The sequence below is a fragment of the Protopterus annectens genome, chromosome 7.part0 (assembly GCF_019279795.1).
Source record: "Protopterus annectens isolate FY-2018-M chromosome 7.part0, PAN1.0, whole genome shotgun sequence".
NCBI classification, from domain to species: Eukaryota; Metazoa; Chordata; order Ceratodontiformes; family Protopteridae; genus Protopterus; species Protopterus annectens.
Genome location: NC_056739.1, coordinates 633,257,574 through 633,273,692, shown reverse-complemented (window position 1 = coordinate 633,273,692; position 16,119 = coordinate 633,257,574).

Below are 16,119 nucleotides of genomic sequence, written 5' to 3'. Positions count from 1 at the left end.
AATGAAAAATTTCGGCTAGGAAGTCTAAGACCGAATGAATTGGGGCAGTAAAAGGATCTATATTCCTTGCCTTTGCCCAGAAGGAAAAACTTTTCCATTTACTAGTGTAAATCTTTCTGGTGGAAGATTTAAGGGAAGATACTATGATATCCCGGACGGGATTAGAAATCATAGGAAGCCTGGCTAAGGATGGAAGTGGAACAACCAAGCAGTGAGGTTGAGAGAATGTAGGGATTGGTGCAGCTGCCCCGACTGATGGGTCAACAGATCTGGAGCTGGGTCCAGATGCCAAGGCTGCACCAAAAGATAATGATGTAGGAATGGAAACCATATCTGTCGAGGCCAATAAGGGACAATGAGAATCAACTTGGCTCTCAAGGCGGTTGCTTTCTGAATTACTTGTGGAATTAGAGGAAAAGGTGGAAAGGCATAGAGAAGTCCCCGAGGCCAATCTTGGACTAGAGTATCTCTGACGGGATGGCCTGGAAGGGGGAAGAGGGTGAAGAAGTCGGGGCATTTGCTGTTTTGGGATGTAGCAAAATGATCGCAGCAAGGAAGACCCCACTTCTGAAAAATCTCTTCCGCTACCGATTGTTTGAGAGACCACTCGTGTATGGCTCTGCTCAACCTGTACGCTATGAAGTTGGACTTCCCGCGGATATGCGTTGCTATCAGAAACCGCTGAGAGGAGATCGCCCATTGCCAAAGTCTGAGTGCCTCTCGACACAGGGGATAGGACTTGGTTCCGCCCTGCTTGTTGATGTACCACACTACGGACATATTGTCCGTTTGAATTGCAATAGTTCCTAGGGGAAGAGAGTCGTGGAGGGCTTGCAACGTTAAAAGTACTGCTCTCATCTCTAGGACATTTATGTGCAGGTGGCGCTCGAAAGGTTTCCAAGTGCCATGGACCATCCTGCCCTAAAAATGCCCCCCCACCCGATCAGGGAGGCGTCTGATGTCACCATGGCAACCGGGGGAGGAGGAACAAAGGGTCTGCCCTGATGGACTTGAGGGGACAATATCCACCAAGACAGATGACTTTTGCAAGTTTGAGTTATCATGATCTTGTGGTTCATGGGGAGTTGCTGAAAAGACCACTGGGCGAACAGCATCCACTGTAGAAGACGCATGTGAAAACGTGCAAGGGGAAGAAGTGTTATGGAGGCTGCCATAAGACCCAATACTTTCAGGACAAACCTGGCCTGAATTTTGTCGCTCTGAAGAAGAATTTGGACATGGCTTTGAATATCTAAGACTCTTTGGTCTGTTAACTTTGCTGAAAGTTGTACAGTGTTCAAGTTGGTGCCTATAAAGGTAATAGACTGACAAGGCGACAAGGCAGACTTTTCGAAATTTATAGAGATTCCTAGCCCTCTGCAAATGTGAATGGTGTAAGCTGTGGCTTGGAGAAGTTGATGCCTGGTGGTAGCAGTGAGGAGCCAGTCGTCTAGATATGGAAAAACCTGGAATCCCTGCCATCTCAGGTGAGCCGTAACCACTGCCATACATTTGGTGAACACTCTGGGGGCTGTAGTGAGACCAAAGGGCAGGGTGCTCTGAATTGGTAGTGACTGGCCCCCAGCCAAAAGCGGAGAAACCTTCTGGAGCGCCTGTGAATTTTGATGTGATAGCACGCATCCTGAAGGCCCACGGAGCACATCCAATTGTCCTTGCCCAGAAAGGGCAGAATGGACTGTAGTGTGACCATCCGGAATCTTGTTCTCTTTACAAACTTGTTCAGTTTGCTGAGATCTAATATTGGTCTCCAGTCCCCTGTCTTTTTCGGTACTAAAAAGAACCTTGAGTAGATTCCGGATCCTAGTTGGTCTGCTGGGACTGGCTGGATGGCTCTTTTTGCTAGCAGTTTTGATATTTCTAATACTGCTAGTTCCCTTAGACCGGGAAGAGAAGAAAAAGGAAAAAAAAAAAAAAAAAAAGGAAAAGAGAAGTAGTAGTCTGGAAGAGTTCCCTTTTGTTGAATTGGGGTTTGGATAAAGGGAATTTTGTAACCCTCGGATATGATCGACTGCACCCATTTGTCTTGAGTAAGGGAAAGCCAGGCTATTGGGAACAGCGACAATCTTCCCCCGACTGCCTCCGAAGGTGGACAATCGGGCAACGTCTCAAGGATGCTGAAAGGGTTTGTCAGAGAGAGGCTCCCTGCTACCCTGGTTTTGCAGACCCCCTCTGCCCCTAGGGCGGCGTCTGTTGTTGTTACCCCCCTCTGCCTTTGGGGGTAAACTGACCTCTTGCGTCAGACGTGACTCCTTGAGATTTGTGGAACCACATTTTCCCACCCTTCTGACCCTTAGGGTATGGTCTTGAAGGGGTGGAGAAACGGACTCCTACGGCAGAAAGAGTCTTGCCATCTTGCGCGCATCTGGTCAAGGTGTCTTTCACTTGAGGTCCGAACAAAGCCGAATCATCAAAAGGGGAATTTGTGAAGGACGCCTTGAAAGGGTCCGTGAAATTACACAGCCGCATCCAGGCGTGACACCTTAAGGCCACTCCTGTGCCTGCGGCCCTACTCGCTCCATCGGCTGCATATGAAATCAGACGCATGGAGGAGTTAATCAAGTTCAGGGTTCCAAGCTGTGAGTTTATTTTATCCTGGCACCCAGCAGCTGATGGATCCTGTAAGACTTCTCCCAACTCTTTGAGAATATCTCTCTGAAAGCGGGTGAAGTGACACAGGTAATTCAGCGACCACATGGCAAAGGTCGCTGAAGAAAACATCCGCTTACCGTACCTATCCATGGTCCTAGAGTTCTTATTAGGAGGATGGACGGGTACTGAAGGATCAGCTAGTTCCTTCTTGGTGGCTGCAGCCACCACCATGGCATCCGCCGGTACACCTTTTGTCAGGAATTGCTTGTCGACTGCTGCTGTAATAAATTTAGATGGCCTCCGAGGGGTGGGTTCCACCGAATCCGGGGCCGACCACGCCTTCCAAGCCACTACTTCCATAAGGGGGTCGAAAGGCGGAGACATCCAGGAGGTGGAGGGTCGAGAACCGAACGCCGCCAGGTACACCGACTCGTCCTCGGAAGGATTAAGGGAAGACCAGTTCCCCCTCTGCTTCAGGATTTCCAGGATGTCTGAGAAAGAAACATCCTCAGAGGGGGAATTTGGGGATCCCTCTGACTCATCCAAGTCGGTGTCAGATGTAATAGACTCAGGGGAGTCCACATGCTTCCTCTTACATGTCCTCTTACGCGGAGGCTCCGCTGACAGGTCAGGAGAAGCCTCGGAAGAGGAAGAAATTCCCAGTGGGGAAACCTGAGGCGTTGGATCTCTGGGTCCGGGAGCAAGAGAGTGAGAAGAGACATCAGCAGGCACTGTAGTGGGAGGAGCTGATGGAGCTGACCATTGACTAAGCCCTGGGGCTAGTATGCTCATCACCTCGAAGGCTCCCCTATCAGAAAGGCCAGAGGGCCCCCGCTCCGAAGAGGTAGGAACCCCAGGCTGCACCGACAGGGAAGGCTCCGAGGCTGATGTCGGGGCTGAGCTCACCAGCGCCGACGCTCAGAGAGGGAGAACGGGGTCGGACAATAGTCCGATGCCACTCGCCCCCTCGGAGCCCACGAGAGAGATCAGGCGCCCGGATCCCTCCAATGAAGGTATCCAAGAGGAGATTGGAGCGGAAGATGAAGGAGTTGAAGGGGGAGGTATCGGCTCCGACGCCGCAACAGTCACGGCTCCGAACTCTGAGGGAGAGTCGAAGGAGGAAAAATAGGTGTAGTCGAAATAGCCATCGTCTGATGAGACAGGCTAGAGATCATCTGGGCCAATGACTGAGACTTTAATAGCCTACTTACCACTCTCTCAAGGTCGTGATCTGAAAGTCTGGACGACCGAGAAGATCGGCTCCAATGGCTCCGCTCCGAGAGCAGGGGAGATCTCGGAGCCGAATGGATGGACTCCAATGAAGGGGATCTTGACCTCTTCTTAGATGTAGCCAACGGAGCCGAAGAAACGTCGGCTCCGGCCGGAGCCGACAGCGCAAGCAAGGGCTCAGAGGTATCGGCACCGAGTGGTGCCGAGAGTGGAACTTGTGACTCAAGGGGATCGGCTCCAGCCGGAGCCGATCTAGGCACAGACAAGGAGCCAGCAGCCGAAGAATTAGTACTTGGAGCCGACGGTTTTGCAGGCTTTGAGGGCCTCCCCAACGCAGACTTAGTCAGGGAGCGCTCGGGCTTTAACAAGCCCCTAAGTATCAGTTTATTCCTGCGCTCCTGCAGGACTCTTGGACTGAATGCATGACATACTGAACAAGAGTCCTGCAGGTGCAGGGGTCCCAGGCAGTAAACACAAGAAGTGTGACCGTCTGTCAGAGACATTTTCTGACACACGAGTCACACTTCTTAAAGCCTGAGACCTTAGCTTCTTTAGGTTCCTTCGACATAAGTGTCGAGGGTTACACAAAAGTAGCAGAAAACACACACACACACACACACACACACTCTCCCGAAAATTATAATTTAACAATAAAATATTAATAGGGATACTGACACACCCAAACACTCCACAGGATCCCCAAGAAAAAACAGGAAAGGGGCAGGCTTAAGGTCTAACCTAAAATTGGAGGGGGAGGGATATAAGGGATAAAAAAGGGAAGGTAAAAAAGTTAAGGGTAGTTAGTTAACTATTGAAAGAAATAACTAGGTAGAAATTTTCTCAAAAAAGGTGACTGAACACTCTATATCTAAGACTTACCAGGAGCTGGTAAAAAAACGCACCTCGCAAGCGAAAGCGGCAAACGAGATCTGGGGAGTTATTGCCTAGCATCATGGGATATAGGGTTGCCTCGAGCCGGTAAAATAAGCTCTCAAGCTTTAGTAAGTGGCCGAGTCGGAGCCGAGGATCGGCTCCGAACCCATCCAGCAAAAATGAAGGCGAGATTGACAACTTAACATCACTCGTTTCAAATTATTATTATTACTTTTTTTTTTTGCTGGGGTAAGTGGTAAATGAGGGACACTTCCTGGGCTCCAAATGGCCTAGCTACTCCTCTAATAGCACAACTAGAATTTATTTGCTTTTGTTTAACAGGAAAGTCCAACTAGGCAAGACTTTTTTTTCAGTAGATGCCCAGGTAGAAAAAGATCCACAATACTTTACATGTGTTAAAGGTGTTAAAAAAATAATAAAAAAAATGTTTCACATATAGATAGGACAAACAGAGCAAGATTTCCACATTACACTATGTATGCTACAAAGATTAGTGTCGCAAAACATGTACACACAGACTTGAGCTGGGAAAAAGTTTGCATGATATAGGAGGAAAGTAACTAACTATATTCATAGTTTAGAGGTTTAGAATACCATAAGCAGCTGGGTAAATAGTAGCCAGTCAGAGTAAAGTACAGTTGTGTACACTTACCATAAATGTAGATGTTCGAGTGTCTTCACTTTTGCAGTCATGACTGTAGGGTTCTCCCCTGCTGGCAGGCAGTCCTCGGTCGGCCAGAATCCCAAAGTCTGGGTCCGGCGTCGGCTGTTCAGCCATGCTCCCTGACGTCAGAGCACCAGGAGTACAAAGCTGACAGCCGACGCCATGTTCTCCAGTTTTTCTTGCCTCAGATGTCAGGAGTCCCAAAATAAGTAAGGTCCCATACCCTTTGCAAATACACCTCAGAAGAATGGTGAAAAAAGGAACCACACAAAAGAAAAAATAAGAGGGGACAGGAGGGAGGGAAACCCAGACTGCAACAGTGAAGACACTCGAACATCTACATTTATGGTAAGTGTACACAACTGTACTATGTTCATAGTGTTTCACTGTTGCAGTCATGACTGTAGGGTAGAATCCCAAAGCAGAATGAAAGGGAGGTGGTCATAAAGTAGAGGGGGCGGCTAAAAGGCCCTGCAAGACTGCAGAAGCAAAGCCTGCCCTAGACTTAGAGTAGAGAGGTAGATTGTAGTGCTTTGAAAAAGTATGCACTGAACTCCAAGTTGCAGCTTCCAAAATGTCTTTGGTAGGAACTCCCCTGAGGAAGGCAGCTGAAGTGGCAGCAGCTCTGATGGAGTGAGTCCTTATACTCCCTGGGATCTGCTTTCCATGGTGTGAATAACAAAATCTGATTCCATGAGCAATCCATTTAGAAATGGTCTGTTTTGAAATGGCTTTACCTTGGGAACTTGAAGCATAAGAGACAAACAATTGCTCTGATTTCCTGATGTCCTTGGTTCTGTCCAGGTAAAAACGTAATTGTCTGTGTACATCCAAGGAATGTAAGATCCTTTCCCCTTTATTTTGAGGAGAGGGGAAAAAAGTTGGCAAGTGAATAGTTTGATTTAAAGCCACTTTGGAAACCACCTTAGGCATGAAAGTAGGATTAGTCCGTAAAGACACCCTGTCTTGATGAAAAATAATATAAGGTTCCACAGCCATAACAGCTTGCAACTCAGAAACTCTCCTGGCAGAGGTCAGAGCCAACAGGATGGCTGTCTTCCAAGATAAAAACTTGATGTCAGATGTGGCAGCAGGCTCAAAAGGAGGTAAGGTGAGCTTTTCCAAAACATAGTTGAGATCCCAAGCAGGAATGGGAGGAGATCTAGGGGGCCTTAAGTTCTTGGCTCCTCAGAGAAACTGCCTCATGAGCTGGTGGGAAAAGATTGGAGGGTCTGTATTATAATGAGCAGAAATAGCAGAGGCATGTATCTTAATGGAAGAGAAAGAGAGACCCTTTTGTAAGAGATCTGTCAGGTAAAGTAAAATCAAAGGAATGTTAGGAAGAAGAGGATCAGAATCCTGAACCTGCATCCAGGAACAAAATCTTTTCCATTTTCCTGCATAAGATTTTCTAGTGCTAGGACGTCTGGCTTCTAAAATGACATCCATAACCTGCTTGGGTAGGAGAGAATGAATCAAAGACCCTGGATTAACCAGGCAGCCAGGCTGAGAGTTCTGACATGGGAGTGTAGAACCTGACCCCTGGTATTGGGACAGAAGGTTCGGAGTCTGTGGTAAAACCCAAGGGGGCTCCAGACAAAGGTTTTTCAGTGTTGGGTACCAAAACTGTCGAGGCCAATTTGGGGCCAGCAAGATTATCATCTTGGGCTTGTCCTGTTTGATCTTTAATAATACCCGTGGAAGAAGAGGAAGAAGCAGAAAGGCATATCCCGAGAGGTTTCTCCAACTGAATGATAGTGCATCCACTTTCCAAGCTTGTTCGTGGAAAGTCCTGGTGCAAAAAATCTGTAGTTGATGATTGATGTGGGATGCAAAGAGGTCTATGTGAGGACATCCCCAGACTGCTGTTATCATCTTGAATATTTCGGTGTCCAGCATCCATTCGTGTGGGTCTGAAAGGTTTCTGCTCAGACTGTCTGCCAGGAAGTTTTGCTTCCTGGTAAAATCTGAGCTTGAAGGTCCAGATTGCAAGCTGCAGCCATGTTCCACAGATCCATAGCTAGTCTGCAAAGGGGGTAGGAATGAGATCCCGCTTGCTTGTTTATGTACCACATAACTGTGGTGTTGTCTGTCCGTATCAGTAGTTGTCCTGGTTGTAGAAGATTCCTGAAGGCCAATAGAGCTTTCTGAACAGCTGACATTTCCTTTAAATTGATATGCAGGTGCTTCTGATCCTTTGTCCAAAGGCCCTGCAGACAGTTGCCCTGAAAATGGGCTCCCCATGCATAATCTGAGGCATCCGTGGTTAGTATCTGAGTGGCAGGAGGCAGACAGAAGGGCTTTCCTTTGTTTAGAGTACATGCCTTGGACCACCAAAGGAATTCCTTTTGAAGACAAGGCAGGACGGAGATCAGTATGTCTAAACTGTGGCAATGCTGAGACCATACACTTTTTAGGTACCACTGTATTTTCCTCATATGTAGTCTTGCATATGGTATGAGAAGGATGCAGGAGGCCATGTAACCCAAAGCCTGCAGGAATCTCCTTGCAGATAGCTGAGTTAAAGTTGCCAAGGTTTTGAAAGTTGAAGCCAGCTGTAACTGTTTTTCGCATGTCAGAAATGCCATCTGGGTTGTTGTGTTTAGAGAAGCGCCCAATAAAAGTATCTGTTGTGAGGGTGTCAAATTTGACTTTATGTTTACAGTGAATCCCAGGAACTTGAGAAGATTCTGAACAAACTGTAGATGCTGGAGTAAGACATCCTTGCTGTCTGCCTGAATAAGACAGTCGTCCAGATAAGGGTAAATTTGAATTCCCTTGAGTCTGCAATAAGCTACTACTGGAGCCAGGCATTTGGTGAAGACCCTGGGTGCCTCAATCCGGCCTTGAACCTGAGGTATTTTCTGCGTTCCTGCCTGATGGGAATGTGTAAATATGCCTCCTTTAAATCCAAAGTTACCATCCATGCATTTTTGGTCAGCATTGGAAGTAGCTGCTGTAGAGTAAGCATCTTGAATTTTGGTATCTCTAGAAAAGTGTTCAAGACTGACAGATCCAGAATGGGTCTCCATGAATTTTGCTTCCTGGGGACTAGAAAGAGCCTTGAGTAAAAAAGTACAGTTTTGTACCTACCATAAATGTAGATGTCCGAGAGGTATGCATCTGCAGTCCTAACAAATGGGTTGTCCTGTCCTCAGGCAGCCCTTCGGTCGGCCGGATTCCAAAGTCTGGGTCTGGCCTCGGCTGATGTCGCACTTCACCCGACGTCATAGCTGCAGTTCTTCGGGTATAAAGGTATCAGCCGACGCCATTTTCCTCAGTGTTTCTTGCCCCAGATGCCAGGTGCCCTCTAGGAAGGCTAAATTTGGATAAATGCAAATGTTTCCAAACAATAGAGAGCAAATAGAAATGAACATGTATATACATATATACAAACAAATACACCATAATAGATTCCCCCAGCTAGCTACAAGATGGGCAAATACCCTAGGAGTACCACAGAGGGGAAGGAGGGTGGGTAATCCTGACTGCAGATGCATACCTCTCGGACATCTACATTTATGGTAGGTACAAAACTGTACTATGTCCTTCAAGGATGCATCTGCAGTCCTAACAAATGGGTAGAATACCATAGCCAAACTGGGGGAGGAGGCACTAAGAGTTTATGGTGTAGTTAAGATCCCTTGCAAAACAGCAGTGGCAAAGCCTGCTCGGGATCTGGAGTATAAAAGTAGATTATAATGCTTGGCAAATGTATGCACGGAGCTCCAAGTAGCAGCCTCTAAAATGTCTTTGGTAGCCACTCCTCGTAAGAAAGCTGTAGTAGTGGCTGTAGCCCTTGTGGAATGAGGTCTGATGTTTTCTGGAGTTGCCTTTCTATGAAAAGAGTAACAAACTCTAATGCAATTTCCTATCCATTTTGAGATTGTTTGCTTTGAAATTGCTTTTCCTTCCATTCCTGTTGCATATGCTACCAGAAGCTGGTCAGTTTTTCTATTGTTCTTGGTTCTGTCCAGGTAGTAGCGCAATTGTCTGTGCACATCCAAGGTATGCAGCAATCTTCCCCCCCTGTTCTGTGGGTTGGGGAAGAATGTTGGTAGGTGTATTGCTTGGTTTAATGATACCCTGGAGACCACCTTAGGCATAAAGGTAGGATTAGTTCTCATGGACACTCTATCCTGATGAAAGATAAGGAAGGGCTGTACTGCCATTAAAGCCTGTAATTCAGAAACCCTTCTAGCTGAAGTGATTGCAAGCAGGAATGCAGTCTTCCAAGATAAGTACTGTAATTCTGCTGTTGCTGCTGGTTCAAAAGGGGGAAGTGTCAATTTTTCTAACACAAAGTTCAAGTCCCATGTAGGCAATGGTGGTTTCCTTGGTGGCTTTACATTTTTAATTCCTCTGAGAAACTGCCTGAGTAGAGGTTGAGAGAAGACTGGAGGATCCATGTTGTATTCTGCTGAAATTGCTGATGCATGAATCTTAATGGAGGAGTAAGACAGACCATTGTGGAAAAGCTCTGCTAAGTATTCCAGGATGTCAGCTATGTTTGCCAGTGATGCATCTACTCCTTTTGTTGCACTCCAAATGAGATATCTTTTCCATTTTGCTGAATAAGTTTTCCTTGTTGAGGGTCTGCGAGCCTCCAAGATAATGTCTTTAACCCTTTGAGATAAATCTGGGTTATTTTTCCTTATGTAATGTTCCAAGCAGCTAGCTGCAGTGTTTTCAAGTTTGGATGCAGGATTTTGAAGTTGTTCTGTGTTAGCAGAAGAGGTATTAGGGGTAGAGGCCATGCGTGTTCCCGGGACATGCTCCTCAGTAGCGGGTACCAATGTTGCCTCGGCCAATCTGGAGCTATCAAGATGATCCTTGGGTGATCTTCTTTGATCTTCAGTAGCACTTTGTGCATCAAAGGAAGAGGTGGGAATGCATATGCTGTCAGGTTTTCCCAACTGAAGGATAGGGAGTCCACCTTCCAAGCAAGTGGGTGGTATGTCCTTGTGCAGAATTTTTTCAATTGGTGGTTGTGCGGGGATGCGAACAGGTCTATTTCTGGCAGTCCCCATTTCCTTGTGATGGTTTTGAAGATGTCTGGATGCAGCATCCATTCGTGGGCATCCGTGGTGGTTCTGCTTAAGATGTCTGCTAGTATATTTTCTTTTCCTGGCACGAATATGGCTTGGAGCTGAATGTTGAGGCTCAGGGCCACATTCCAGAGGTCCATTGCCATCCGGCATAGAGGATATGAATGTGTGCCTCCCTGTTTGTTGATATACCACATAACTGTGGTGTTGTCCGTCCTTATCAGCAAATGACCCTGTTGTAGAAATGGTCTGAATGTCTGAATTGCCTGTTTTACTGCCAGCATCTCCTTTTGATTTATGTGTAGGTTCATCTGGTCTGGAGTCCATAAGCCTTGAATGCACTTGTCCACCATGTGTGCCCCCCAACCGAGGTCTGAGGCGTCCGTGGTGATAGTCTGGGTTGGGTGAGGCCTGTGGAAGGGCAGTCCTTTGTTCAATTAACAGGCCTGGGCCCACCACTGGAATTCTTGCTTCAGGCATGGAATTATTGGAATTTTGGTTTCTAGGCTGTGCTTGTGCTGAGACCATAAATTCCTCAGGTACCATTGTAACTTCCTCATATGTAGTCTGGCCTGTGGGATTAATGTTATGCAGGATGCCATGTAACCCAGGGCTTGCAGGATTTTCCTTGCTGTAAGCTGGTTCTGCGTTGTTAATGCCATGAAATAGAGTGGTAGCTGCTTCTGTTTTTCTGCTGTGAGGAATGCCATCTGGTTTGATGTGTCCAGTTCTGCACCCAGGAAGGTTATCCTTTGGGATGGTATCAGCCTTGACGTTTTTGTGTTGACTGTGTATCCCAGGGCTTGCAGCAGGTGAATAACCTTTCTCAAATCTTTTGTTAATTTGTCTTTGCTGTCCGCTTGTAACAGGCAGTCGTCCAGGTATGGATAAATTTGAATTCCCTGAAGCCTGCAATGAGCAATTACTGATGCCAGGCATTTCGTGAATACTCTGGGCGCAGTAGATAAGCCAAAAGGCAATGCTGAGAATTGATAATGCTCTGATCCTGCAAGAAATCTGAGGTATCTTCTGCAATTTGGTCGTATGGGGACGTGCAGGTATGCCTCCTCGAGATCCAGAGTCACCAGCCAAGACTCCTTGCCCAGCATGGGAAGAGGTTGCTGTAGGGTCAGCATTTTGAATTTTGGAACAATGAGATATGTGTTTAGAGCGGACAGGTCGAGGATAGGTCTCCATTGTTTTTCCTTTCTTGGTACTAGGAAAAGCCTTGAATAAAATCCTTGTCCTTGTTCCATAGCCGGTACCTTTTTTATAGCTCTCATCCCTAGCAAGTGGTCTATTTGCTGTAGAGCGTTTGTCCTTTGGTTTGGAGGTAGGTTTGGCATTCCTCTCTTCCTTGGAAGAGTATGGAAGTGAAACCTGTAGCCTTTGTCTATTGTCTGTAAAATCCATTTGTCTCTTGTAATGTAATGCCAATTTACTGAAAATAAGGCTAATTTTCCGCCTAAGGGTGCTGCCAGTTGTTCCCTGGTAGGCGGTTTCAGAGCCAAGTCACTGTGATTGTCCTGTAGAAGTGGTAGTGACTGGATCTGTGGCAGTAGTTCTCTGGCTGTTAGGCTGCCACTGACGTCCCCTGTAGGCACCTCTGGATTGACCTCTGCCTCTAGGGCGTCTATTTCTGCTTCTCTGTGCTCTGGTGGTGTCTGGAAAGGACCAATTCTTGGAAGGCCAGTTCCTACTAAACCTCGGAGGCTGGACCTGTAAGAAATCCTTGACTGTCTGGACAGATTTAGCTTTTTCTTCCACCTTCTTCAACACTTGCTGTGCAGGGGAACCAAACAAACTGTGCTTTTCCATGGGAGCATCTAGAAGCTTTGACTTTACATGGTCTGGTAAGGATTGTTCTTTTAACCATGCATGCCTTCTGATTACTGTACCAGTCATAGCTGATCTAAAGGAAGCCTCCAGTGCATCATAGCCGCATTTTAAGGAATGATTACTGACCTGCTGAGTGTTATGCACCAAATCCTGAAGGGACTTACGGTCTAAAGGTTCAGGTGCGGACAGTTTTTTAGTAAGATGATCTAACAGAAATTCCTGATACTGAATCATGTGGAATTGACAGTTTAAGGCCCTAGCCGAAAGAGTAGCAGAAGTATAAACTTTTTTACCCCATCTCTCCAATGCCCTAGATTCTCTTTCAGAGGGGAGGGGGTTTTTGGCAGAGGCAACTGCTACAGCTTTGGGGCCCTGTGAAATAGTTTCAGGATCTGCAATAGGAGCCTTATACAAATGATAATGTGTGTCCGGAACCCTGTAGTATCTGTCGGGCTTAGCAGGGGCCGGAGGCAGTGAGTCAGGGGAAGTACAAGCATCATTAAATGCATCATCCACAACTGTAAGTACTGGAGGAATAGCTAAAGGCCTATGCTGTGGTAAATGCAAAAAAGGTCCTAAGCCTTTTCCTAGAGTCTGAAAAATCCTGGCCCTGCCATTGAAATTGTTGCCCCATAGCATGTAAGGTTTCCCCAAAGAAAATTCCTCAGGAGGAGAGGCAGAAGGTATGGAATCCTCTGCATCAGAGTCCTCATATGGAGAATAAGGGCCCTCTGGAGGATTTGTATTTTCTGAATCATCAGAGGAATAATCTGAAGAAACTGGCTCAGGGGGCTCTGCTCTAAGCCTCTTCTCTGGAGGTGGGTGAGAGGCCCTGTCAGGGTGAGACTGGGTTCCCCTGATCATAGAAATGAGATCCTCTGCTAGACTAAGCATTTGAGCACTAGAGCTAGGCCTGTGAGAGAGGGGGCTTTAGCAGGCACGGCCTTTGAAGATTTAGCTGCTTTAGCCCTGGCAAAGGCCTTAATTGACATGGAAGCAGGGGGCCTAGCAGCTCCACGTGCAGGAGTAGATACATCTAAGGGGATAGTATCTGACAAATCCTGAGAAACAGTAAGAGCAGGTAGATTTTCAGTAGCAGATTCAGCCAAGCTGGAAGAGGCCTCGGTAGAAGGAGGCATGCCGAAGGAAGAACCGCGGACTCGGCTTCAGCCGAAACCGAGACACTCGCGGTAGGCTTAGCCGCGGTTTCGGCCGAAACCGTGGACTGCGAGTGTCGGTCCTTTTCCTTACGCTTTTTAGCTAAATGTGAAGTCAGAGTCTCCGACGGCATGATATAAGCAAAAGCGGAGCCGAAAAACTCCTCTGCAAACTCCGACCGACGTCTAAGTGTTCGTCGGTTGAAGGAAGCACAGGCTAAGCAAGCTGCTACGTCGTGGTCTGGGCCTAAACAAGGTAGGCAGTAAGAGTGGAAATCTTTATGAGGTATTTGTTTCCCACAAGTTAAACAGTTATTCACTTTTTCTGACATCGGCTGAGGCAAGAAAGAGTCCCCAACGGGGTACTTAGCTTTTTAGAAGTCTTCGGTAGTAGCAATCTCTGGTTCTGACCGACCGGCACTTGCGAACAGCTTCTGCTTCGGGCGCCACGCGGCAAGAAAGACTGAGGAAAATGGCGTCGGCTGATACCTTTATACCCGAAGAACTGCAGCTATGATGTCGGGTGAAGTGCGACATCAGCCGAGGCCAGACCCAGACTTTGGAATCCGGCCGACCGAAGGGCTGCCTGAGGACAGGACAACCCATTTGTTAGGACTGCAGATGCATCCTTGAAGGACATCCTTGTCCCATCTCTGAAAGTGGAACTAGTTCTATGGCTTTCAAAGCCAAGAGAGCATCCACCTGGTTTAAGGCCTCTGTCCATTGATGTTTTGGAAGATCTGGCCATCCGCTTGGCCTTGGTAAGGTATGAAAATGGAATTTGTAACCTCTCGAAACCACATCCAGAACCCACTTGTCTTGGGTTATACTAGTCCAATTTAGGTGAAAAAGAGAAAGTATTCCTCCGAGAGGGGTTTTCAGGCAAGAAGTTCCTGCAGCCCAACAGAGGGAGTCATTGAGTCCGTTTCCTATGAGCTTGCGACCTGTCCTCTCCTCCCCTAGGGGTGGAAGCAGTTCACTGTCTTGGTCTGTAAGAAGCTTGCGTTTGAGGCCTTCCTCGGGAGCGTCTGTATCTACCCCTCTGAGGCCTGTCAGAATTGGGAAAGAACCAATTTTTTGTAAGCCAATTCCTACTAAATCTGGGTGGCTGTACTTGTAAGAAATCTTTAACTGTTTGCATGGATTTTGCCTTGCCCTCCATCTTTTTAATCACCCCTTCAGCTTTAGATCCAAACAAAACATTATGCTGAACAGGAGCATCCAATAATTTAGCTTTTACTTGATCTGGCAAATTTTGTTCCTTTAACCATGCATGCCTTCTAATTACTGTGCCAGAGGCAGCAGCCCTACAAGAAGCCTCCAAGGCATCAAATCCAGAGAGTAAACCATGCTTCCCAACTTGTTCAGTGGTATGCATCACGTCATGTAATTCCTTATCATCTGCACAGGCGGAAATGGAAGTTAGCTTTTGTTTTAAAACAGACAGGAGAAATTGCTGGTATTTCAGCATATGAAACTGACAGTTTAAAGCCCTAATAGATAAAGTAGCAGAAGTGTACACTTTTTTGCCCCATCTTTCTAAAGATCTGGAATCCTTCTCAGTGGGAATGGGGTTTTTAGCAGAAGCGGCCTTAACTCCCTTAGGACCCTGAGAAATGGTTTCAGGGTCAGCAGTAGGGTTCTTGTATAAAAACTGGTGGGAATCAGGAACCCTGTAATATTTGTCAGGCTTAAGAGGAGCTGGAGGAAAAGAGTCAGGGGTTAAGTTAGCCTCCAAAAAAGCATCATCCACAATATCCAAAATAGGAGGAATAACCAGGGGTCTTTGTTGGGAAAGAAGAAGAAAATCCCTTAGTCTTTTCTTAGATTCCGAATACTCCTGTCCTTCCCAGTGGAAATGTTCCCTCATATCATGCAAAGTTTCCCCAAAAGAGAAATCCTCAAGGGGAGAAGCTGAAGGAATGGATTCCTCAGCATCAGAATCCTCATAAGGAGGGAAAGAATATTCCTGGTCAGAAGAAGATACTGAAGAAACAGAAGCCTGATCAGAAGAGTCATAATAAACATCCTGCCCTGGCCTTTTATCTGAAGGGGGATGTGAACCCCTAATCATAGTAAGTCCCTCCGCCATCTTAAGTAACTGTTTCTGTGACTTGGGAGCCGGATCAGAAGAGTCCTGTGTTGCAGTCTTTGATTTGGAAGGAGTCTTTGCCTTTATTAGAAGCTGAGTAGGCCTGAAAACCCCTTCGGAAGCCAGTACCTGCACAGCGGCTCCGGACCCATCCGAAGGAGCACTGCTCAAAGGTCCTGCAACAGAAATATTCAAAGGCCTACTTGGCTCCTCGTGGGAGTCCGTTTCTGCCATCGGTTCCGAAATGGCTGATGACAGGGGCTGCAAAAGCACCTCACTGATGACGGCCGAACCTGAAGCTGACTCTGCTTGTACGATATCGTCTGATTTGGACCTCGGAGGCCTGTCTTTGTCCTTGCGTCGTTTGTGAACTCCGGTAACCGGAACCGTATCCGACGACATTTTGTAATTAAAACGCCTACTGAAGTAATGAAATGCAAAATCATACCTTTGTTTGATTGTACGTTGATTGAATCTAGCACAAAACCGACAACTAGCTACATCGTGGTCAGGGTCTAAGCAAGGAATACAGTAAGAATGAAAATCCTTATGAGGTATTTGCTTCCCACATGAAATACAATTATT